Source organism: Mesoplodon bidens, assembly GCF_964165515.1.
Source record: "Mesoplodon bidens genome assembly, chromosome: 3".
NCBI classification, from domain to species: domain Eukaryota; kingdom Metazoa; phylum Chordata; class Mammalia; order Artiodactyla; family Ziphiidae; genus Mesoplodon; species Mesoplodon bidens.
Window position 1 is genome coordinate 84,208,550 of NC_138178.1, and position 25,605 is coordinate 84,234,154.

Below are 25,605 nucleotides of genomic sequence, written 5' to 3' on the forward strand. Positions count from 1 at the left end.
AGAATCCTCCTGCCAATGCAGGGAACACAGGTTCGCCCTGGTCCGGGAAGATCCCACATGCCACGGATCAACTAAGCCTGTGCGCCACGACTACTGAGCCTGTGCTCTAGAGCCCGCATGCCACAACTACTGAAGCCCACGCGCCTAGAGCCCAGGCTCCGCAACAAGAGAAGCCACCACGATGAGAAGCCCGTAGCCCACGCTCGCCGCAACTAGAGAAAGTCCGCATGCAGCAACGAAGACCAAACACACTCAAAAATTAATAATATTAAAAAAACCCCAAAACATGGACAATAGCCATAGCAGCAGTATATCCAAATGATGTCTGTCTAAATCTTTAGGTCTGTATATCGTGATAAAATTGGAAATAGAAAAAAGCTATCAATCAACACCACTATATATTAATGACAAGTTTGGTTGTCTGGGTGCTGGTATCAGGGCTCAGTTTGAGTATGTAAAACTCAACAGTGTTTTGATTCACAAAATCTGATTAAAAGTAAGTTAGATGCAGAGAAACATGTTTTAAAATACTATATAAATTTTCATCATACACATATAATACAAAAATATTTTCCTTTAATCAAGATTTTCACGTCATGTTTAATGGGAAACAACTAAAATGTTATGCAAACAACCCAGGAGGGAAATTTTTACTATTTATCTTTTAGATCATATAATCTTTCTTCAAAATCTGTACATATCCTCGTGATGTTTTCAAAACTAGATCTTGATTTAGATTTGACTCATCAGTAGCTCCTAGATGAGAAGCTCTATAGCATGCTGATTCAATTCAGCAGCAGCTGAAAAGAAAAAGAAAGGATTATATTCTTTACCTAAAATACTTGAGTTAACTAAATATATGTTAGTAAAAAAAAAAACCTGAGACCTTTCTAAGCGTTCAGAAGAATGAAAAGTATCTATACACGACATAACAGAAAATACAAGATTACTAGTATATAATTTGCCTGTGGTTGCACGATGAATTAATTGCTCTTGTGGCTGAGTATCAGAGCTTCTGGCTTTCTCATTCGTCATTCATTTACTCAACAACCATCTGCTAAGGTGCTGTGACAAGCACTGAAACTACAAGATGAAGGTGACACAGTCCACCCTGAAAAATCATGCTATAAACTGGAAAAACAGACAAACAGGCAATTTCCATACAGAGTCATAAATACTATGACAGGTATAAAAGAGGGTACAAGGAACACTCAGAAGTGACACCCAGCTTTGTGTCAATACTGTCAGCTTTTTGGTGGAGGTGGTATGTGAGTGGATACCTGAAGGACAAGGGAAAAGTACGGGAGATGGAGGGAAGAGGCAAATACAAAGACTAAAGGTGAGGAAGAGCACCTGTGGGATTGCAAGCAGTCTATTTGACTAGATGTAGAGCAAAGGGGCAGAGGAAGGTAGTAAAGAGTTAAGGCTGAATACTATGACAGGACCCAAACTGATTTGGGTGTTTTTATTCCATGATAAGGAATTTGGAATTTTTCCTGAGAGCGAAAGATAAACCAATGACAAAGTCAATGACAGGAAATTTTAATGTCAGCCACTAAGTGACAGCTACACGAACGTGACTGCTTGAGTCTGGGTTTTTTGGCCTTAATCACTGCCAGAAACTTGAGAAGTTGATAAACCCCATGTTTTCTAATAGTGTCAGTGTGCAGGTTGACAGTTCCACAGGGATGGCAGAAGTAGAGAGGAAGGATATAGCCAGAAATAAAAGAAATACATAGATTTTTTGAGATTTTTTTTTAAAGCTGTGGAACATGATGAATAAATGAGGAATCAGGATATTTTTCATTATGAATGTTCATTCTTTCACATTTTTTCATTAGATATGTATAAGAAAAGATATTTAACCTATCAATAGTATCTGTCATCCAAACAATGGAAAGAGATGCCATTTACTACTGAATATTTACAGTTTATTTCAGAAATCAATGTCTAAATTTAATTCATAAATTTCAGCAACATACCTTTTTCTAGTACTCTAGTTATATTTTTTTCCATCTCCTGCCACATCTGAAATAAGTCAAATATTATTTAAGTTAGACAAGAGACATTTTTGTAGGAATGATGTATAGCTTATGAAATGTGGCCTTTAAATAATACTTCTAGAGACTAGACCTAATTTGAGGATTGCTTAAATAGAAAAATAATCACATCAATAAAATAAAATAAATTCCTACTTATTTTGATTTTAGATAATAAAGAACATATATATGTAATGTTATTTAGATTAATCAGATAAAAAGTACAATAAATATCAGTCTACTGAATATACATAATTTCAGAGGGTGATATTTGATCTTATTGGTACAAACAAGTTTAAACGATTAAAGTCATATATATATTACAATGAATGCATTACTTTGCAATTCTTAGAAAAATTGCTCTTTCTAAAAGTTTAATCAGTTTTTTACTCTACTGGATCTTTCCTTAAAATGAGTTTTCCTTTCTTACACTTCTATATAACTAAAATTTTAAGGTATGTTCTATGGTAATAATTTTTCAACATAGAATCTTAAATCCATAAAATGGAATAAATGGTTCCGTTGTAATGTCATGTCAAAATTCTACGGGCAAAAAATTAAGTAAAGGTATTTTGCTGTCTATATTAGGACTGAAACATTTATTTCAGAAAATCTGCTTGAAGAAAGGAAAAGTAGAGGCTAGAGCCAGTTTTCAAACTCAGTTTCTGATTCATGACTTTCTAGAATTAGAAACAAGGAAAACAATACATAATTCTTTAACTGTAACTTTGTTTCCATTCTAGAAATTAGGGCCAACTTTTTGAAACATTTGACTAATTATAGTTATCTACTTAATTATGAAATGTGTGGGAACATTTCAAACTGTATTACAAGTGTCTCCACCTAGAGTGTTCTTTTAAAAATCTTTCTTATAAAAGGCACCCTCTCACTAAACAGGGTCTCAAATAGTATACTGAACATGACAAACACTGTGATGATAATGATATCATGATAGCCAACGCCTTTGTAAATTTTAGGTGCGAAGACAAATTTTTTGGCTAGCAGGTTTCCCAATATTTTCAGAGACTGTTTTCCATAACACTTTTCTGACAACAGCACTGTAGAGAGGCCCTATGAAATGAATAATGTGACAACATTACTAGACAGGTTTTGTGAAATTAATAACTCATAACAGATGAAGGAAGAAGCCTTTACTGAAATAATTTTTTATTACCATTAATAAACACTGCACAATGTAGGTCACGTTTTTACATGTGTTGAATTAGGGAATGACCCGTGTAAGATTACTCTCTTTTCCCCCAAAAGCTCTTTTCCTCAATATGTACTTCCAAGACCCTTATGTTGATTTCTAGGTGAAGATCATGTTCACCTGGAGGAAGTAGTTGGAAGTCGAACATTAATAAGGAGAACAGGGCTTCCCTGGTGGCACAGTGGTTGAGAGTCCGCCTGCCGATGCAGGGGACACGGGTTCTTGCCCCGGTCTGGGAAGACCCCACATGCTGCCGAGCGGCTGGGCCCGTGAGCCATGGAAGCTGAGCCTGCGCGTCCGGAGCCTGTGCTCCACAACGGGAGAGGCCGCAACAGTGAGAGGCCCGCGTACCGCAAAAAATAAATAAATAATAAGGAGAACACACCTGCACTTTTCTTTAAACTGTTCCATTTAACATAAACACAGAAAGGTGAGAAAATTATACACAGGAAAATAACATATCAGCAAGTTTTAATTTTAAAGATTTTTAGTTAGAAGGATTCTCTCACAACTGGTAGTTTCCAAACTATGTCCCATAGTAATGGAAGGTCCCTACTGAGGACACTGCAGGACTGAAGGAAAAAGAAGTCACAGCTTCAGGGTCTCCGCCACTCCTTTAGCTAAACAGTTCTATATTTGTCTCTGTTTTATATAATACAGTTTCATGCAAAATTTTTTTTTTAAAAAGAAAGGTTCTTTTCCTTGAAAGAAAATTTTTTAAGGTATGAGAGTCATTGATTTAGTCAAAGTCCCTAATTTTACAAAAGAGGTAACAAAGGGCCAGAGAGACTTTGTCACAAAGCCAACTTGTCACAAAGCCAACGGCCTTCTCACTGAGTCTAGAGAGAGTTCTACGCCATCTACTTCCTCAGATTAAGAAAAAAAAACACATAGATTTTTAACTATAACTCAGAGAAAATGAATATGTAAAACTTTGTCATGTACCTCAATAACGTTTGATGCATAAGACATGAAATAGTAGCTTTCTAACTAAATTATATGTTTCAAAGGCATGAACAAGAATAAATTATCATAACTGCTATTAGTAGCAGTCAATATATTTAATTTATAAAGCACAGATTTTTTTTTTTTAACCACAGGACTGGGAACTTGAAGGAGAAAATCTTTAGTTGAATCACACAGCCCAAAATTGAGGAGATTCTTCTTCTTTTTAAAAAAATTATTTATTTATTTATTTTTGCGGTACGTGGGCCTCTCACTGTTGTGGCCTCTCTCGTTGCGGAGCACAGGCTCCGGACGCGCAGGCTCAGCGGCCATGGCTCACGGACCCAGCTGCTCCGCGGAATGTGGGATCTTCCCAGACTGGGGCACGAACCCGTGTCCCCTGCATGGGCAGGCAGATTCTCAACCCCTGCGCCACCAGGGAAGCCTGAGGAGATTCTTCTTTAAAAGGATATTCGTTTCCTCCAAATAAAACTTGGTTTAACGAAATGAGTCAACAAATGAATTATCCACGTTGTGGGTTATTTATGGCAAAATTTAAAACACAAAACAGATTTCTCTTTACTATCTAGCATACTTCAATCTCTCATCATTAGTTTGTATGTACAAAAAACATGAGTGTAATCTCAATTAGAATTTAAATCCAGTCAGAAATTACAGGCTAATTCCTTGGCCTAAAGTTTCAACGTGAGGACTTACACTCCTACCCTCCTCATGAGAGGAGGGGAGATTTACCCAATGCGTGAATTTGGGAGAAGGAACTAAGAAGTGCTGGCTAGCTTCCGAATCTCTTCTTTGAGAAGGTGTGTGTGCCCTCAGCACCGGGAACTGGGGTCTGCTCTCATGGCCGCAGTAAGCAGCCTGCCCTGGGGCGGGGGTCAAGCATTTGCTTCCTCCCCTTAGGCCTAATTTGGGATGAAGTATTCTGAGGCCCACTGTGACTGCACACCTAAAGCACGTCCTCCAATTCGTTAGTTATGTGTCAGTAACAAAGCTCCTTAGTTGATCTCCAGCTGCTGACTCCCGCGTGCTGAACTCAGAAGGGGAAGAGAAGTGTCATCTGCCACCTACCCACCACAGCTCCAACAAGGCAGAGGACAACACGACACTGAGGGAACGTTTTCTTCTTCTTCCCTGACTTTATAATTAATGTACATTGTTCAAAACAACCCCCACTATAAAGTAGGGGAAAGGTGAAAGGAACATTTTAGAAAGAAACGTAGTGAAGCCAGTAACAATATGAAGCACAACAAGTATGTGTTCGGTCACCCAACCGTAATGCATTACTGTTAAATTATATCTGAGACTGCAGGCTGGAAAATAATGTTGCACTCCCTTTTTAAGACCAATTTGATAAATATATACACACCACACACATACACATGCACACTCATTTCCAAAGTTAATTTATTTTCAGTAATTATTGCTACTTTTAAAATTTGATATCACTCATTTTAAATGTCACGAAAATGTAATACAATTAAGTCATTTAAACCACTTCAATTCATTATCCAATTGTAAACAGGCTAAGGTATGAAGGAAATTACACTTGGCAGTCTGTAGATATTAAGTACATATATTTTGCTGCAGAGAGAAGAACTGAGGAAGAATTTGTAGATCAAAGAGCTGAAAAACTAAGTACAGGAAAAAAAAATGAATGAAAGAAAAAGAACGGTTAAGAAGTTGAACTATTACCTCTATCTTTCAAAAGATAAAATGCCTACTCATTTGTCCATGTGGACAAAATGAAGTGGGAACAAGAAGGATTATACTGATATAATAAACTGAGACAATAAACAAGTTTATTGAACTCTGCCTGTGCCTTATGAGAAACTAGCTCAACTACTGTGGTAAATTGATTAGAGTTAAAACTCAAGAGTGGATAGGCACTGCCTTGGTGATGTAAACACGAGGCCTATTTTTTTAAAAAGAAATGTGACTCAATATTCTGGTGAGACACAAAATGTTGTGTCATATAAAAAGTCAAAGTCTTAGGAATATTAATTGTTTTAGCTTCAGTGCATTTGTATGACCACATTTAGAAAGAGAGTTGCTAAACTGAATGGACATTTGAGCAATTTTTTAAATTACTTAAATAAATCATTAGAAAAATTTTCAAAGTGTCAGTAATGCACCAAAAGTCCAAAATCAGTCAATGTAAAATGTAATCCTCCTACTTAAGACAGATTTAAAGGGCATTTATTAAGTACTGTGGCCATGCATCGTGTTCGGCACACAAATACCTAAAAATTCTTGAACATAAAAAAAATCTTTAAACCAGTGAGATTGTGTCTGTTATAAAGTTGTCTGGAATAGGTTTTTAAGTTTTCAGTTCTTGAAAAAATTCTATGTGCAAGAAAATCTAACAGTGATGTAGCTATTTTGGCTAATGTTAACTTTTTGTATTTTATAATAATATAATTAAATAACACAATTAAAAAAACCATAAAATTACTTCTGATATAAAGGACCAAACATCCCAGATTTAACTAGAATGTGAAAACTGAGGGTAAAATTAGCAAGACAGATACGCAGTAATCTCCTACCCCCACAATGGTATCAACTGCTAAGACTGAACTTCATGTACTGGTGAGGGAGGTAATAAATCTAAGTATTACGTACATGGAGAAAGCTTGCTGCTACAACCAGCGCAACTGAAACCACACACCTAGAGCAGTACTTTGCTATAATTATTTTCCTTAAAGTTAGGGGAAAATGCTGAGTAAGATAAAACTTCACAGTAGGAATAGTCCAAAATGTTAAAACATTGCAAATAAAGGAGAATGATAAACAAATGCGATCTTAATGCCATTTTTAACATTTTACTTTGTAGAATCATAGCTAAAACCTTTAGAAGGCTATTGTTTTATCATGTCCCATCCAAAAACCCACCTCTTTCTATCATTTAGGCAGTACGTTAACACCTCTCATAGTATTATTTTATGTTTTCCTAGTAGAAATAATTATATTCCTAGCAATTCCAGAAGGCACCTTCTTTCTGTAAGTCTTACTAAGAATTAGGTGAACAACAACTGTATAATAACTCTTCCGCGGCATTCTGTAGTCATTATGGAGACATGTCTTTGCACCTTGATAGAGTTAAGTAGTGCTCTTCAATCTCTCTTATTAAAACCAGCACGATTTAGCAAAGACCCCACAAGGGAACTATGTATACCTAGTAACTACAACATTGAGTTTAAAATAAACGATTTTTCGATTTATCTAGAATTACTAAAAAAATAAACGCCTCTTTCCTCCAAAAAAATTAAAGGAAAAAATTCCCGCAGAAATTTTCTCTCACATTGTTTTTGCATTCACACACTCTTTCATCTTCATCTTGTAAAATGATACATTGTTTGATTTTTTGGGTGACAACTCATGAGAACATTCTAAGTTTACATCATGCTTAGCAACTGACAGAGGGCTTGACATGCATTTTCTTTTCGACCCTGGAGTCCAGTTTCATGGCTCTGAAGCACTTAGACCCAATTTAGCCACAGCACTGTCTAAGAAACCTTAGCTTTGCTCTTCTATGATTTCTTACGACGTGAAGCCAAATGAGAAAACAGGTTGAGACTTCATTTAACAAGGCCTACTGTTCTCTGCATCAAGAACATCATGAAAACACCATCAAAACCATAACCCCGTGTGCACTGAGTGAGATGCATATTTTAATAACAATGATACACAATGAAAACTAGTTGCAATATAAAGACTCCCCATCATAGTCATCATTCATCCAGGTGATGGCAAGATAGAGACATAAGTGGACTTCATTTTAAAAGTTTAAATATGTGCTTTATTTACATATTTAGAAATGTTCTACAATTGCTCAGCAAGACATTTTATAAAAATTCAATAAAAATGCTCTAAGTAAAATAGCAATTAAGGATGCACTCTCATGTACGAAAATGACAAAAAAATTTAACTTAAACCCAGAAATTAACCTATTTAGTGCTACAAGTCTATTTAATTCACAAAAAGGATTTATCTAGGATTCCTTTAAATAAAAAAAAAATCCATATATGGTTAAGTGTTTGGATGCCAATCATTCACTTATGCTTAGGGGTAGAAAAACTAGGGTGCAGCAAAACTTGAAAATGATTATGAACCATTGCCAAACTGAAATCATTTAGAAAGTATATCTTTGGTTATTAGCCAATAATATTTAATTTCTAAAATGGGATTTAACTGCAGTTTTTAGAAATTTAAAATTTGTCAATTTAATTACATTTACTGAATAAAGTTCATGATAAATCTCTCTTGAAAATGAGAAATCCAGGGACTTTAAAAAATCATAAAATTTCTGTCTCTTTATTAGCACAATTAATTATGGCTTTTACTTCGTGTGTGTAAGTCAAATAAACAATTCAGAATTTCACCAAATTAAAAACAAGAATTATTATCAGAAATCTGAAACCCAAGGAAAAAAGGCTAATATAACTAACCTTGGTCCAGTAGATCTCCATGCTCTCATGTGAAGGGCGCCAACTTGAGGTAGAAATCCCTAAGTTTTCTCCTGGAGTAAGATATCTATTGAGCACTAAACTGTTATTAATATTTCCTACACAAGGTGGCTTCAGGACTGGCCTCGTAGTAAGAGTGCTGAGTAAAGATCTGTTCTGCTGTTTCTCCACCAGTAGTTTGGTACTGACCTTTGCCAGCTTCTTATTAGTCCTGGGAAGATGGCAAAACACCAATTTCATTCATTGCATTTTCCCTAAATGATTCGTAAATGATTTGCATTTCTTAAATTGCCATAATAGTAAATGGAATGAACCATTAAACCACGTTTTAACACTGAAAATGGGTCAGAGCAGACCTATTATAAACAATTCTAGGTGTAAAATTGTTCTAAAGAAGTATATATGTGTCTGGGGGATCCTTAACTAACAAGTCAGTCAAAGTCAGGAGAGAGAAATGGCGTCAGCGATGGAGACGGCTTAACAGGTGACGCTTGCTGCCTTCTGCGATGGCTGCACTTAGACACCCACCTTTAGTAAACCAGTTCAGGGATGAAAAAACAAACCATCCCTCAAAGACATTTTCAAGCATTTGCTTTCACCACCCCTGTATACACATTTCACTCATTACCTCAGAGGAATTAAGCATTCGGCACTGAGGAATAATCTAGAGCAGCGGTCCCCAACCTTTCTGGCACCAGGGGCCAGTTTCGTGGAAGACAACTTTTCCATGGATGGGGGTGTATGGGGGTTGTCAGGATGGTTCAGGCGGTAATGCGAGCGACGGGGGGCGATGGGGGGGCGGCAGGTGAAGCTTTGCTGGCTCGTCCACCGCTCACCTCCTGCTGTGCGGCCCGGTTCCTAACAGCCTGCGGACAGGTACCGGTAACACTGTTACTGAGGCACTGGGGGTGGGATCTGCCCTTGCGGTCTTCCACGCACACCCTCACGCAGGCCACCGTGTTATTTTTAGACACTTTGTGAATTATACGGCCCTTCGCCCCTCTGTTACTTTCCCCTTATTTCACAAGCATGCCTTTATGTAGAGTAGAAAAACTTCAAATACAGTAGTTTGTCTCAGGGCGCCCTCTAGCGATGATACCAAAGATCATAATCAAGAAAGTAAATTTACCAAATGCTAAAATGTGACGCTTTGCGTTTAAGCGGTAATCTTCCAAAAAATAATTAAACTCGTTAATATTTCTATTTACGGGAATTCCAACAAGAAATTTTATCTCAATTACAAAGTTTCAAAAACACTTAGCTTAAAGACTAAATCAGGTTAACTATTGGGTTGGCCAAAAAGTTCGTTTGGGTTTTTCCAGTAACATCTTACGGGAAGACACAAATGAACTTTTTGGCCAACGCAATATATGAAAATATAAAAAATAAAGTTATGTAAAACCAACAAAAAGGTGGGGAGATGCAAACTGGACTAACATTTTAAAGGTGACTTCACTTACTAACATCATTTTCCAAAGTTATACTATCTAGTTAGCTTTCACTTCCTACTAATCTCATGAACCTGGCTCAATAAAAATTATGCTTTAGAGGCAAATTAATGAACTAAATTTAAATTTATTTTCTATGATTCTACGTTTTGACTTACTTCTTTAGTTTATTTGCCAATGAGTTTCTAACTTTTAGTTCTTCGAGGTAGAGTTGCTTATATTTTTCCAACTCTGCTTTAGTAGAATCTTCTTGAAAAGTTTTCATTTTGGAGAGTTCAGATTCCAGATCTTTAATTCTCAGTTCCATTGGACTTCTTATTGAAGCATTATTATTCTCTCTTAACTGCTCTAAGTTTTCTTGAGATGCTGCTTGTGTCTAAAGTCAAATAGAAACATACATGTTTAAAATAATTATAACCTGAATAATTATAGTATATTTGTTCCCTTTAGTTTTGTGTCAGTGATTCAGAGAGCAATTTTAAATGTGAAAAAAAGCTGAACTTTAAAAATATTTATCATCAATGTAAACTGAATTAAATCTTAATTATAAAATTAAAGTTGGATCCTTCTTATATTCGTACTCATGTAATCTGATAATTCAAAGAATAATAGGATCAATTTAAAAATTTTTAAATTGAACAATACAGCTAAGAATAATCCAAGAGTATAGTACAATTTCTAAATCATAATATTTTCTTTTCATCCTAATAGTTTTGTTTTATACCAGTTGGTCTTAAAAATAAAATGATTCCCTAGTGAGAATCGTTCTGAAAGATCAATTTAGTGAGAATAATGATGGAAACTGAAATATTTAAAGGGAGAAACAAATGCCACCTTCCTTCCAGAAATTTACTAACAAACTGCTATAAGGGAAGTAGAAGAAACATATAAAATGTATATATCTGAAATGTAATTTATAAATGTGAAGTGAATTAAAGCACATTACAGATCAAAAAATTAACCTGTAAAAATAGGTTGATTTCTTTTAATTTTTCTATTATATCCTGTCTTGCTCTTTCTTCAACCTCCCGTTTATACTGCTCTAATTGACTGTGTTCTATCATATTCATTTCTATATGACTTCTGAGGTTCACTACTTCTTGTTCCAACTTCTTTTTATTCTTCTCTAGTTTTTCACATTTCTTTTGCATTACTTTCATAGATAATAACTCCTGTTGAAGAACTTGATTTTTTGCACCCAGATGTAGACATTTTGAAGATGCAGTTTCCAGGTCTGCTGTAAGGTCATCAATCTTCATGAATAAAATAAAATCGCTTGGTAATTAGGGACGTAGACTGAGAATAGCCTAACTCAAAACCAGTATCCACTTTTAAAATAAATTCAGTTACAATAAAATGGTGTCTATATTGTAGCGTGTAGGACCTTGAATTACTAAGAAAATGAAGAAAAAAGTTCAAACCACCAAGAGCCACAAATATATATCCTTCACTGTCATCATTGTTACACAAAATTTGCATTTGATTTTATACTTTTATTCTTCTAGTGTTTCATGCCTTTCCTCCATAAAATGACTATAAGTCACCTCTTAGTAGAAAGCCTCTTACTCCTTCCCCACCCCCATCTGAACCCGCCATGATTTTTAAAGTTTTAGGGATATCATATTGAGTTATTTGGGGCTGAATTAATAAATGCCTCCCAAAATAAGACTCGGAAAATCAGACTCTAATGAGTCTTGTAAATATGGCTTCTAATACCATAAGCCTTTTTTCTGAACTACAAATATTTTATGCTAATTTGAATTGCATTCCAAGGAGAAATGCTTCGCAGGGTTAAGGAGAAATCACATCTCCCAGTGTAATAGTTTAGCGAGATGATCCATACATTTTTCTGAACAAAAAAATGCCATTAATTCTTGTAATGCTTTGTTACTTTCCACAGAATAAGAGAACATACTAAATAAAACAAAAAAAAAAACTTGCTGGAATTTCAAGGACACTGAGTTGGGAAGAACTACTTCCCTTTAGACAGAATGATTATTTGGTCAGACAAGGCAAGTGGATGTGGTAGTTTAAAATCATGTCTACATGTTTTGAAACTGGTGGCGCAGTGGTTGAGAGTCCGCCTGCCGATGCAGGGGACACGGGCTCGTGCCCCGGTCCGGGAAGATCCCACATGCCACCGCGGAGCGGCTGGGCCCGTGAGCCATGGCCGCTGAGCCTGCACGTCCAGAGCCTGTGCTCCGCAACGGGAGAGGCCACAACATTGAGAGGCCCGCGTACCACAAAAAAAGGGAAAAAAAACCATGTCTACAAATTTTTGGACACTTATCTCACGAAATTCTCAGGGCTTCGCAAGACTGTTAATGGAAGCCTGACGGCCCTTGAAGAGGCTGAAGGTGACAGCTTCTAGGCAAGGGAAGAAAATGACACTGCAACCTGGAGGAAGGGGGACTCTAGCTACAAAGCAGCTGAAAGTAAAACTGATGAGAGGGATAAGCTAAAAAAAAAAAAAGACTATTGAATATAAAGGATCCAGGACTCATTGCGTTCAAATATCTGTATCCCATTTACAGCATCTCCCCATGCCCAAATAATGCTAAAACAGAGAAATAGCTTCTGGGCTAAGATCAGATTTAGGGTGCTGCCAGGAAAACATGGTCTAAGGATGAAGCCAAGACTGTAGAACCCTTTATTAACACCCTGGAAAGACTTAAGTTGGTGCCTCAAATTCCTTTAAGGATCTTTAAAAAGCATAAGAATTTTAAAGGCATCATCCTACAAAGTTTCCCGTCCTACCATCCTACAACAGCTTCACAAGAAGCCCAAGGGGAAGAGCTTATCTCAAAAAGATTTGGGAGGGTAGCTTTTCCAATGTCATGAACCCCAATAAAATTCACAGGACATTCAAAGCTTTAAAGAGAACTGTGGTAGCAAAAACACTGCTTGCTAGCTTGGATTAGCAGAGACCAAGACAGTACAAAATGAGAAGAGGCCTCTGGGATTTTCTTAGAAGTTCTGTAAGTCCCCCTTCCTCCAGGTTTCAGTGTCATTTTCTTCCCTTGCTGGCTTGAGAAACACTACTCAGCTGCAAACACAGGTCATTTCTTATGAAAAGGACAGAACAAAGAGCTCAGAGGGTACAGCAAAGGAGAATCACTTCCATGGTCGGGACTAAGTCCTAATCACAGAGCTGGCAGCAGGTATCAGGCTGTATTTCAGAACTGCTATGGACCAGCATGTCTTCCATTTTCCATTTCTGAAGGGGAGAGTCTTTAGCAGTTTAACAGAATGTTGGTTATGTGGGTGACAGATTTGTCCCTTTAGTTCTCAAGTCTTAGTACTGAGAGGATTGGTACTCAAGGGGCTATACTCTAGAAACCACACCCAGGAGCCTCATCCCCATCCGTACCTGGTGAAAGTTGGTAAGATCCTGGACTCAAGCCTGAGCCTGACACCGTAACAATTGAGACTTGTGGGGGAACCGAGTAGGGATAAGTGTATTCTTCATGTGGAAGGAATATAAAAATTGTGGCCAGTGGGTAGATTATGCTGGTTTTTAAATGTATCCATAAGTTTTTGAAAAAAATTATCCCATAAATAAAGGTAGACTATGGGCCAAGCATAAGTGACTTATTCCTAATGAACAGAATATGGTGAAAGAGATGCTGTGTGAATTGCAAGGCGAGGTTAGATAAGGCAACAAGGCTTCTGCCTGGCTCTTAACCTTGGAACCCAGCCCCATGTTGTGAGGAAGCTCAGGCCACAAAGAGAGCCTAGGTGTTCAGGGTAGGTGTTCCAACTGACAGGAAGAGAGGCCAGCTGTCCTGGCTATGCTTTTCCCAAGTATAGATTGTGAACAAAATAAACATTGCTTATTTCAGCTACTAAACTTTGAGGAGATTTTTAGGAAAAAACAGATAGAAAAGTGGATGAAAAAAAGAGATAATAAGAAACATAACTTAGACACAGTAGAAATTGGTTTCCTATAAACTGGAATCTAATAAATGTTGAGATTAATTTAAAATGACAAACAATGCTGATGAGAAGAAGCAGATAACTAGAAGAAAGACCTAAGAACTATTCAGGAGGAAGTTTTGGGCAGGTTCCCTTCACTTACAATTTCTTACAAATAGGCAGGTATGCCTCTTCAGAATTTCCCCTCAAGTTTGAAGATAAGGAAGATTGGTAAGCAAGGAGACATATGAAGTATAATAGTTGAAAAACAACTAGAAATCGTCAGTTTAATTACCAAAATCAGACTTTTTTACCTCATCTCAATTAACTGAAATTCTAAGGGATAGGCAACTTTGAATATTTATTAATCTAGGACTCAATCTTCATTGTCCTTTCCTCAGAGAGGAAATAAAACATCATGGAAGCATTTTTAATCTTCTCAGTAGTAAAACAAATGGAATGTCCTTTGGCAGTATATAATTAAATACAATTTTTCCTTTACCTTACTTAAAGCTTGTTTGTAAGGGAAGGTAGGATATCTCATTTTTACATTGTACCACAGTGCTTCTCTATATCATACAAACTGGCTTTGAAATTTTGAAATTCAAATTACTAATCGATTATTTGTCCCAGATAAATTATTACCTTTTTTAAAAAAATTATTTTACTTATTTTATTTATTTTTGGCTGTGTTGGGTCTTCGTTGCTGTGCACAGGCTTTCTCTAGTTGCGGCGAGCAGGGGCTACTCTTTGTTGGGGTGCACAGGCTTCTCATTACGGTGGCTTCTCTTGTTGTGGAACACGGGTTCTAGGTGCATGGACTTCAGTAGTTGTGGCACACAGGTTCCACAGCTGTGGCTTGCGGGCTCTAGAGTGCAGGCTCAGTAGTTGTGGTGCATGGGCTTAGTTGCTCCATGGCATGCGGGATCTTCCCGGACCTGGGCTCGAACCATTGTCTCCTGCATTGGCAGGCAGATTCTTAACCACTGCACCACCAGGGAAGCCCTACCTGGTTTTTAACAGTTATACTCTTAAAAATTTTTCTTTGGATGGGATGAAATAGTTATTCTATTCATTATGTGTTAAGCTATAAAGTACAGCTATGCATCTCTTTCTTTTTCAATCAAAGAAGGTAGATACAGGGAACTGTGGTTTCTGAGAACGCAGGATCTACGTCAAGAACAAGATCAGCACGAGTGTTATACACAAGAACCACATCAAAAGATGATTTAATTGTGAATTGCAACATGATGGCTTAGAGAGACTTCCAACGAGGAAAGCTGACAGCCCAGACTTAATCTTCTCCTAGATGGTGAAACCTATGGATGAGTCTATGAATTATAATGAGCTAAACATAATGAAGCAGATAGCAGACGAAGTCAGCAGATCTCGTGACCAAGATTTGATGGAAACTGGAGTGAAGTGGGAGGCACTGGGTGAGAAACTAAAGGTCTGAATGGAGGGAGAAAAAAAGGAATGGACTTTACCTTTGTAAACCTACTTCCCATTGTGTCATGGGGTCAGTGAGGCATAAGCTGGCCACAGGCTCCTTCAAGAGGCAAAAAACGTCCACGGAAGTAGAGTTAAAGACATTCCACTACACTGACATTTATTATTACATAAAACAACTGGTAAGATGCAAGATGACGAAGAAAGAATTCTCATAAAATCTGACTTGATACTGGCATAGGACAGACATATAGATCAATGCGTTACCATTGAGGATGTAAAAGGAAAGCCCCACATTTACGGCCAACTGATTGTAAGAGTGCCAAATAATTGAATGAGACAAGAATAGTTTTTTAAACAAATGGTACTGGGACAACAGAATATCCACATACAAAAGAATAAAATTAGACCTCTACCTCATACCATATGTAGAAATTAAGTCAATATGCAAGAGCTAAAACTACAAAATTCTTAGAAGAAAACACAGGTGTTTATCTTCATGACTGGATTTGGCAATTCTTAGATATGACACCAAAAGACAAAAATCGACTAACTGAACTTCATCAATATTAAAGACTTCCGTGTTTTGAAGGACACCATCAAGAAGGGGAAAGGGCAAGCTCCTGAGTGAGAGAAAATACTTGAAAATCCTATATCCGATCGAAGATTTGTATCTAGGATACAAAAAGAACTCTTACAATTCAATAATAAAAAGACAATCCAACTTAAAAATGGGCAAAACGTTGAATAGACAGTTCTTCAAAGAAGATACACAGATAGACAATAAGCACATGAAAAATGCCTCAACGTTATTAGTCAACAGCAAAACGCAAATCAAAACCACAATGAGATGCCACTTCACACCTACTAGGATGGCTATAATCAGAAAGACAGGTAATGACAAGTGTTGGCGGGCATGTAGAGAAATTGGAATGCTTACACACTTTGGACAAAAATGTAAAATGGTGCAGCCACTCTGGAAAACAGTACGGCAATTCCTCAAAAGTTTAAACAGAGTTACCATATGATACAGCAATTCCATTCATAAGTATATTCCAAAAAGAAATGAAAAAAATATGTTCACACCGGAACTTGGACATGAACGTTCATAGCAGCATTATTAACAATAGCCAAAAAAGTGGAAACCACCCAAAGGTCCATCAACTGATGAATGGATAAATAAAATGTGGTATGTCCATACAAATGAGTATTATTCAGCAATAAAAAGAAAGTATTGATCCACGCTACAAAACAGATGTACCTTAAAAATATTATGCTGAATGAAAGAAGGCAGTCACAAAGGACCCCATATTCTGTGATTCCACTGACATGAAATATCCAAAATAGGCAAATCTATAGAAACAGGGAGTACAGTCGTGGTACTAGGGCTGGGAATAGGAGGAAGGGAAAACTGGCACAGGGTGATGGCTAAAAAGTACAGGGTTTCTTTTTAGGGTGATGAAAATGGTCTAAACTTGATTGTGGTGATAACTGTATAACTCTTTGAATATACTAAAAGTCACTGAATTGTACAGTTTAAATGAGTGAACTGCATGGTATGTTCATTATATTTCAATAAAGCTGTCACCAAAAAATAATGGATGCTTTGGGGTAATGGTGTGCTGCTCAGCTTCAGATCACTAGCCATGGTTCAAGACACAAACAGTCAACAGTGTGCCCTTTTTATGGAAAAATTATATAGGAAAAAGCTGTCTTTTTTACTGGTATCAAGTCTAAAAAAATTAAGAGACAAATCTATGTTTCACTGCTCAAAGCATGGAGTGATTTATATTTCCCCCAATTAAGTGACTTTTGGGTCCCAAAACTGATTAAAAATTACCTTATGTTTTAGCATATTAATCTGAATATCCATTTCATTTTGACTGGTTTTTAAATCTCCATGGAAACTAAGCTCTCCATTTTCATATTCATTTAACTTCCTTCTTGGCATTTTTAAGAGTTTCTTAAGTCTGTAGAAATGCATAGAATGAATAAGTCAAGTTCTTTAAGAGTAGATAATTAATAACTATTTAAACAGATATATGTTCTATCATATAAAATAAACTCTATAAATTATAATCCTTTCTCATCTGTTCTAATCTAATATTGTTTGAAAGCATAATAACTAAATTATAATCTTAGGTAAATAATATGAAGAAAAATTTTATGACGCATGCTAAGTAAAGAGTTAATATAGTATGTGTATACATATATTATACGGTTCTTATAAGGAAGCTGTTATTAGTATCCATTTTTAGTATGTTAATATGAAATACTAACTTATTATTAAATACTAGTTATAAACCAGACATCAGTATCCAAGCTGAAGAAGAAGAGCATATCATATATGAATGTTTTGAAAAGACACAAAAAGACATTTTGGTACCTACTGACCACAGCCTCTACAAGAAGCAAAGAAATAACACACAAAAAAACATCGACACTCACTCAAAATAGAAAAAGAAACAAGAAAGAAAAATCTTTGGAGTCTGAGCTGATGGAGAAGAAAACCAGGCTGAGCTTCATAAAAAAGGAAATCAGCAGAGAGAGAATGTGTACCAGTCTCTTCAAGCTGTTTTAAGAGATCTAGAAATCTTGCCCAGCACAATGTTAACAAAATGCCAAGCAATGTAGAGAAAATTAAATGAGAGAAAAATACTAATGAGAATCAGGGAAGAACCATAAGTACAATACCAAAATCCACAGATGCTCAAGTCCTCCTAAGCACATACTCCTGTATACTTTAAATCATCTCTAGATCACTTATAATACCTAATACAAGGTAAGTGCTATGTAAATAGTTATAAATACAATGTAAATAAATTCTATGGAAATAGTTGCCACCTGAGGCCAATCCAAGTTTTGCTTTTGGGAACTTTCTGGAATTTTTTCCCCCTGAATACCTTCAATCTGAGGTTGGTTGAATCTGTGGATGCTGAGGGCAAACTGTGCTCAGCAAATAACCAGAAAGGAAGCCATGTGGAGGCATCACAGACATTGGGAAACACTCTATTTTTTTTTTTTTTATAATCTGAGTGGTCAAAACATGAACATTAATTTTATTATTCTTTAAGTCATACATATGTTTTTGTACGTATATTTTAGAACTAAAATTTTAGAGCAGAAAGAAAACATAAGCAAAATCAAGATAGTTTTTGATGTTGTTAAACAGTGACACAAATGGGTTTTTAGATATTAAAATACTTGAACGCTGAAGTGGAAGAACACAACTAAAAGAGGGCAGGATTACCCAAAAAGAGCAAAGATATCTTGCAGACATAAAAATTCAAGGTAGATGATGAAGAGCAGAGTGACATTACCATATGCAAGGCACACTATTGTTATTGTTTTAGAAATCATTAAAGAGGAACTGTAATACTGGGGCACTCAAAACAGTTTCAGATTGTGCTGTGAGTTTCTAAAGTAAACTTTTAAATAGGATGGATGATTTGTTTAAGTATGAATATACACATATAAAATGAATTTGTATCTAAGGTTTTAATAAAACAAAATTATAGTTAAATCAATTAATTGTTGAAATTATCAGAAATATTAAAATCTTACCCAGTAATCTCTTTTTCTAATTCAGTATTTTTCTTCATTACGTGATCCAAACTATATTCCAGACACTGTTTTAACTCAATATATTTCTTTAATTTCTCCTTTTCATCCTCAAAAAAAATTAATTATTTTTTAAAACCTAGAGACTTACTCTTCTTTCTTAAAAATATTACTTCTCATGAATTCATGAGTAATATACGTTTATAGTGAAACACAGTTTATAAACCTGATGCCAATAAGGACAGATTTCAAAAATAATGACTTTTCTTGAAACAGCTTATATTGATTTTTCATTTTCATCATTTCATCATTTTTCTAGAATTTAAATTGCCAAAATTTATTTGTTAAAAACAGACGTTTTGGGACTTCCCTGGTGGCATGGTGGATAAGACTCCGTGCTCCCAATGCAGGGGGCCTGGGTTCAATCCTTAGTCAGAGACCTAGATCCCACATGCAGGCCGCAACTAAGAGGTTGCATGCCACAACTAAGGAGCACACCTGCTGCAACTGGGGAGCCCGCCTGCTGCAACCGAGACTTGGAGCAACCAAATAATAATAATAATAATAAATAAATAAGTAAATAAATAACCCAGAGGTTTTTACACGTTAATGAAATTTTTTTAAAGAGTGGTTATATTTACGTTTTAGTTTCTAAAGATGCCCTAGAAACATTTTCATCAATGGTTTAAGATATTCCAGGTTTTGTTAAATCACATCTTACTAATATAATCTTTGAAAAATTCCCACACAAGATAAAGCCTTACATTCTCTGTAAGCATTCTTCCATAGGTTACAATTTCTCCATTTCTATTAACCATTCTTCTCTTTAAATAAAGTTTAAGTCTTCTGTACACTAAATAAAAATGTAACTTCGGGCTTCTCTGGTGGCGCAGTGTTTGAGAGTCTGCCTGCTGATGCAAGGGACACGGGTTCGTGCCCCGGTACGGGAAGATCCCACATGCCTCAGAGTGGCTGGGCCCGTGAGCCATGGCCGCTGAGGCTGCGTGACCGGAGCCTGTGCTCCGCAACGGGAGAGGCCGCAACAGTGAGAGGCCCGCGTACCGCATAAAAAAAAAAAGTAACTTCTTCTTGATTCTTGTAGCTTTTTCTCTCATCCTTTTTCTCCCTCACTCCCGCTACTGGACTCTTACATTCTTTTTTTAAATTAATTAATTAAATTTATTTATTTATTTTTGGCTGTGTTGGGTCTTTGTTGCTGCGTGCGGGCTTTCTCTACTTGTGGTGAGCAGGGGCTACTCTTCGTTGTGGTGCGTGGGCTTCTCATTGCAGTGACTTCTCTTGTTGCAGAGCATGAGCTCTAGGCACATGGCCTCAGTAGTTCTGGCTTGCGGGCTCTAGAGCGCAGGCTCAGTAGTTGTGGCGCACAGGCTTAGTTGCTCTGCGGCATGTGGGATCTTCCCGGACCAAGGCTCGAACCCGTGTTCCCTGCATTGGCAGGTGGATTCTTAACCACTGCGCTACTAGGGAAGCCCAGGACACTTACATTCTTTAATGCATGGTCTCATCCATAATTCATCTTTCATCACTTATTCTCTTCTTTTACACTAAATTGACTTTCAATCTTGTAACTCCACTAAAAGTTTTGAGGGTCATCAAGAACCGTTTCTTCTTCAGTCCTTACCCTGCTTCACTTCTCAGCAGCAACCGCGAACATGACCACACTCTGCCTCTGCTCCTCTGAGCCCACCTCAGTCTGAATGACAGTAACCCTTGATGTTCAGTCCTTGACCCTTCCTAAATTCTCTCAGGGCTCCTTACATCTCAAGGCTTCGTACCAGATTCCCAAACCTGCCTTTCCAGCCTTGACCCATTTGCTGAGATCACCTGTACTTTTCTCTCCCCCTTCTTGCTCCTCATAGACAACATCCTCAGCCACACTCATGAGCCATTACTCAGTGTGGATTATCCTTGTACAGAGCTATTCTTGGACACTTTACGTTTATTCTTATTGGTGTTACTTTGAGTGTAGTGTTATTTTCTAATCGTGGGGGGCAACCTCACCCTTAGGATGTTGACCAGCATACTTTGTCTTTATTTTCTTTTACAATGTGAAAGTTTTTCACAAGGATCAGATTATCAATTATTTGTCCTTGTTTTCTTCTCTTTTTTTTTTTTTTTGGCTGCATTGGATCTGCGTTGCTGCGTGTGGGCTTTTTCTAGTTGAAGTGAGTGGGGGCTTCTCTTCACTGTGGTGCGTGGGCTTCTCACTGCAGTGGCTTCTCTTGTTGCAGAGCACAGGCTCTAGGAACGTGGGCTGCAGTAGTTGCAGCACATGGGCTCAGTAGTTGTGGCTCGCAGGCTCTAGAGTGCAGGCTCAGTAGTTGTGGTGCACGGGCTTAGTGGCTCCCCGGCATGTGGGATCTTCCCGGACCAGGGATCAAACATATGTCCAATGCATTGGCAGGTGGATTCCTAACCACTGCACCAGGGAAGTCCCTGCCCTTGTTTTCTTTTTAATGATTTCCTACTCCATAGAGACCTGACCTTATGGAAGTCTTCTGACACTCCTTTCAGGTGAATACTCAACTATATTGTTTGGAGTCTTGAGTCAGCTAGAGCTCTCTCTTCTTCCCAGCCCAGATTCTTCATCTCAACACTGTGTTGACCATATATCTTAACTCAGGTTGGCTCTGGCCTGGGGATTCCTGAGATGAGAACTTTAGGAGAAGCCAGGGCTACTGACTGAGTTGGTGAAAAGCTCTCTCATTAAATTTTTGATTTGTGTAGACCTTAAAGTGGCCAATAATTCTATGTCATAATCCTAACTCATTTCTATAGGAATCTACAGAAAATCCCTCATTATTTTTTTTAATACGCTTAATCAGTGTGGGGTATCCTTACACAATTTTCAATTTCTGATACCCGAATAGATGTGTTTGACAATGTAAGGGGACATCTGGCACTCTCATTCACATGAGACTCCTTTTGTCAACATATTGTGTTGTCACTCGTATGAAAAGTATGCTAATACAATGTGACTAATGCATATCAAGTCTAGAAAAAATAATTTTCAATGTTTCTTTGAACACAAGAAGGGCCAGTCAATAGAATGTTCTAGTCCCCCTGACAGGTATATCTTTATAATGACACTGCATGAATCTAACTATTGTGATGGAAAGAAACGAGTTGATAGGTGCATCTACCTCATCCCTCCAACTTAGGGTTCACAATAGAATCTTCTGATTTTTAAATCATAGGTAGCTTCCTTACAAAGGAGAGTATAAACGGCAGGAGAATTCCTTTCTGCTTGGTAAATAATTACATAGCTTTCACTATACATTGATAAATTGGAATCCTGGATTACACATCAGTCTTTTCTAACACTGGCTGTTACACCTTTGAAAGGCTGATTAACTCAAGTGTCTGGGAGAAAAACTGTTCCTGAACTTGCCATGCTAGGAGCACCTGTTACTATGTAAGGCCCTGATTGAGCAGCCATTTCTGCTTTTCCACTGGCATCTCTTTTCTTTTTTTAAAGAAAAAAGGGGGACTTCCCTGGAGGTCCAGTGGTTAAGACTTTGCCTTCCAATGCAGGAAGTTTGATCCCTGGTCAGGGAGTTAAGATCCCACATGCCTCCTGGCCAAAAAACCAAAACATAAAACAGAAGCAGTATTGTATCAAATTCAATTAAGACTTGAAGAATGGTCCACATCAAAAAAATCTTTAAAAAATAAAGTAAAATAAAATCCAAGAAAGGAAAAAATACATTCCTTTCAGAAAAATGCTTGCATAGTGACCTAGTATTCATTCTTGATAAAGAAAATGAACTACAACATTATATGTAATTCATTCTCAAAATAGCACTGGAGGGTTTAGATTACAAGGGAAGTTCAGAATTCTAGATCAAATCATTACTCAAATTTCTGGACTCAAACAGATATTTGTGTACCACTGTTCATAGCAGCATTATTAACAATAGCCAGAAGGTGGAAAAATCACAGTGTTCATTGACAGATGAATGAATAAACAAAATGTGGTATATATAAAATATTGCTTTTGGACTGTCACCATCTTTTTAATTAAAGTCTTACTATAAAAATCAATTTTATTATTTCAGTCAACTTCCTCTCTAAAGAGGAATTATGCTACCAGTAGCAAGTAGTATCAATATAAAAATAAACTCTTTTATCAATGAGACTTTTCATATTGTCCAAAATATTCTTATATATTACTAGTAAAAAAATTAAAATTCCTTTTCAGCATGACAGAAATTAAGAGATTGACTTACTGAACTTGTACTTAACAGGTTTTTCTGAAGCTCTTCAATTTTGTCCGCTTGCTTTTTGACTGTAGCTTTTAACTTGGCATTTTCAATTTCAAGCCTAAAATGCATATTTTAAAATAATTACTCTCACACATAGATTTTAAAATACCACACATTTTCTGAACAAACACCTGCAGGTTCAATTACATACATTCTTAGAATTTTGAAAAGTAGATGATTTGGCAATTGTGCCGTTTTCTAGTTGTGTTCTGTGAATAATGTGAAAAATTTAGAAATAATGGAGAAAAATTATGCATTTCAAAATAGCTCAAAGCTGAAATGTTTACCCAGCTTTACAATGATGTATTTATTGTCATAACTGATATAATTCTCATACTATACTGCTTATCTGCTCTATACTTATACTTAAGTTATTTTCTGTGCTGCTTTAAATTGTACTTTTGGATGTGATCCTGCGTCTTCTCAGCACATCTCATGGCCTCTGTACACCGATCCTGTGCTTCTTGCAACTAAAAGGAGAAAAGTTTTTTTAAATTACTGATAATCTAGCAAATCCGCCATCATCTGTTTTTATGTCTTTCATCTGCATATTGTTTATGGCTACTTTCCTGCTGCAACAGCAGAGTTGAGTTGCTACAACAGACACCTTGTGAACCACAAAGCCTAAAATATTTACTATCTGGCCCTTTACAAGTTACTGACTTCTCGTACTAAACCACAACATCATTCATGCTTTAAATTATATTTTATCAAATAAATACACAAATTTATAAATTGGCCAAATGGGGAAAGACATTTCTATTTTTTATTCCACGCTCTATACCAACTATAATTTTAAATATCCACATATGTGAATGACCACAGCTCTTTCAGTGATTATGAACATTCACACTACACACTACTGTTGGTGACAACCAGATGCTTCAGGGACTAGTGTGAGAGGTAGTATCTACACAGGAGCCAGAATGCGTGGGTCTGAGTCCCAATTCCACCAGTTATTTGCTGTATGTCCTTGAGCAAATTACTTAAATTTTCTGTGTCTCAGTTTCTCCAGCCGTAAAATGAAGATAATAATAGCACTGACCTCACTGGGATGTCGGGAAGATTAAATTGGGGGGGTATACATAACGTATTTAGAAAAGTACGTGGCACATAGTAAATGCTAAGTGTTTACAATCAGAATTATTACTATTGCTGTATTTTATGTTCTAAACAATTTGATATTTTAGGCAGATGGCATGCCAACAGAAGTGGTCTCCTGTACAAGTCACACTGAAATCATTCTCCATCCCACTGAAATTGGCCGTAAACAGGGAGCATGAGGACCAGAATGTATGTGCCCAGTGCTTCAAAAACTTTCACTGATTCCACTAGTCCTTTTCTCCACTTATAATAATTTATAACTTACTTCCTCTCTGTACTACTCAGTGGGCAGTGATCATGGACTAATATGCAAATAGCACCTCCTGGATTGAGTGGTACATAACTTACATGACCATCAGAGGAAGGTTTAAGTCACTGGCATGGAAATATCACCCTACTGCTAAATCAAAGTTCTGAATCAATTCACTCCCAGCAACTGGTTATGTCTAGAAAGCACTCGGATGAGAAAATTAAGGTTATGTGGTATGGATATTGGAGAAGCTATCCACAGAGCTTTACAGTTGGTGAAATGCTATCAATGTGAAAATCCCCAGTTCTGGCTGCATAATGAAGGAAGGCAAATTTAGATTTTTTTTTCCAGAGTGAGGGGGAAAAAAAAGAGCATTTAATTGAACAATTCTCCTCTATTAGATTAAGAGCTTTTAATTGTATATTTAATTGCTTAAAATACATTTTAATAAAAGATTATATCAATATCTCCAAGAAAAAGTTATTGGTATGGTATAAAGTACTTAATTGTATCCTAGCAACTGTTAAGCTAAAATATTTTCAATTTATGCAAGACAGGTGCCGTGCATATCAATAAATATTCCTGTTAGACAAATTTATACTTAGATGAGATTCTCTCTCATGAAAAAAAATTAAAACAGTGTAAAATTAAGGGCTAAAGTGTTCTTCACAGACTAGATGACAGGGTCAATGAGAGCTAGGACAGTCAGAGAGAGAGCTTCATGGAGAAGACTGGGGGCCAGGTCTGAATAAATGGATGATTAGGCAGGAGGAAAAGAAACTGTAAAGAGAGAAAGGACAGCATGAGTAAAGGCCAAGAAAAGGTGAAATCAGCCAATTAACTCAGAGGATAAAACCCAACAGCAGGGAGATAAGAATTATGTCCACACAGTAACTTGTAAATGACTGTTCACA

At 36.8% G+C, this 25,605-nt stretch overlaps 1 pseudogene across 1 annotated transcript in view; it reads right to left on the bottom strand.

Annotated features, from left to right (window-relative positions):
* Positions 1–569: 569 nt before the first annotated feature.
* The window catches only part of LOC308614831 (ankyrin repeat domain-containing protein 26-like), a 136,214-nt pseudogene continuing 111,178 nt past the window's right edge, over positions 570–25,605 (bottom strand). The window contains exons 26-34 of the transcript XR_014017872.1: positions 23,737–23,807; positions 23,302–23,395; positions 19,055–19,161; positions 17,331–17,460; positions 11,089–11,379; positions 10,285–10,502; positions 8,661–8,889; positions 1,983–2,028; positions 570–800 (exon numbers count right to left, since the gene is read on the bottom strand). The product of XR_014017872.1 is annotated as an ankyrin repeat domain-containing protein 26-like (transcript). The remainder of the gene's footprint in view (positions 801–1,982; positions 2,029–8,660; positions 8,890–10,284; positions 10,503–11,088; positions 11,380–17,330; positions 17,461–19,054; positions 19,162–23,301; positions 23,396–23,736; positions 23,808–25,605) is intronic.